Genomic DNA, 1,205 nt, shown 5'->3' with positions numbered 1-1,205 from the left:
ACACGCATCAAACATCAACGTGATATCAACAAGAAGAAGATGCATACTGTATTAATATATTTCAATTAATGGTTTTAATTTTTTTCTCCCTAAACGGTTTTAATTTTTCATACACATTTAATTGTGTACTTATCTACGTGTATAGATGAGTACCTACTACCTACCTTACATATTATTTGTCGTACCATAAAACTTTTTAACTTTTATTTCATACCTGTCACGTAAAAGCCCTCTGGGCGTATAGAGTCAATATGTTATAACTAAACATGGTAGTATTTATTGTAAATTTAGATATTATTTTATAAACAAAATAATATAAATCAATTTTTAAATATATGGTTTGTTTTACTACTGCCATCTAGCGGCCGACCTGTGTAACGTTAACCAAAATTTTATCCAATGTACAAACCACTTATCACATATTTTCAACTCGCTTGCGAAATATTTTAGTTTATGCACTATATATACAATTTAATTCTGAATTCTGACGTACTCGCTTCGGCAGTACATATACTAAAATTGGAACGATACAGAGAAGATTAGCATGGCCCCTGCGCAAGGATGACACGCAAAATCGTGAAGCGTTCCACATTTTTTTGACTTTTTGATACTGCTTGTTTTTTTTCTTGAAATTTAATGTTTTTGCTTTCAATCATTTATTTAAGGAACTGTATAAATCGGATAGTAATAATTATTATCGAAGTGTATAGAGTATTCCGATTGTCTTATCGCGTATGCACATGGATATTTTTTTTATTAAATATAATACATTTTCTCTGTACTTGTATTTTAGTTTTGAAGCTGTAAAGATGTACTTTCGTCTAATTATTATTTTTAGACGGTTGTGCACTGAGTAAGAAAGCTCTTAAATATTTAGATTTGCTGCGCAGTATCATCTATAAATATATATAAAAGGCAATGTTTGTATGTGTGTCCTCGATGGACTGAACAACCACTGGACCGATTTACGTGCGGTTTTCAGCAAAACATAGATCTTTGCCTCGAGCGTATGTAAAAATCTTCAGTTTATTAAGTCGAAAAAAGTTAAGAGCGTAAATGTTTTTTTTATCCATCACCAGGGTTGTATTCGATGAGAACGCATATAATAAAAAAATGGGTTTAAAAAAAGTGTATACAAAAAGTTTGTTTTTGAATGTTTACAAACAACATTCGCTTTCTATTAATCCCGATCAGATTATCTCCTT

At 30.6% G+C, this 1,205-nt stretch overlaps 1 non-coding gene across 1 annotated transcript; it reads left to right on the top strand.

Annotated features, from left to right (window-relative positions):
• Window positions 1-489: 489 nt before the first annotated feature.
• LOC148276823 (U6 spliceosomal RNA) lies at window positions 490-596 on the top strand. Its single transcript, XR_015823650.1, has one exon. It is a non-coding gene; the product is annotated as a U6 spliceosomal RNA (small nuclear RNA).
• Window positions 597-1,205: the final 609 nt, after the last annotated feature.

This window comes from Micrasema longulum, unplaced genomic scaffold, assembly GCF_059751315.1.
Source record: "Micrasema longulum isolate JH-2025_06_02 unplaced genomic scaffold, ASM5975131v1 h1tg001143l, whole genome shotgun sequence".
NCBI lineage: Eukaryota > Metazoa > Arthropoda > Insecta > Trichoptera > Brachycentridae > Micrasema > Micrasema longulum.
The sequence above is the reverse complement of the archived record's forward strand: the minus strand, read 5'-3'. Positions and strand labels throughout refer to the sequence as shown.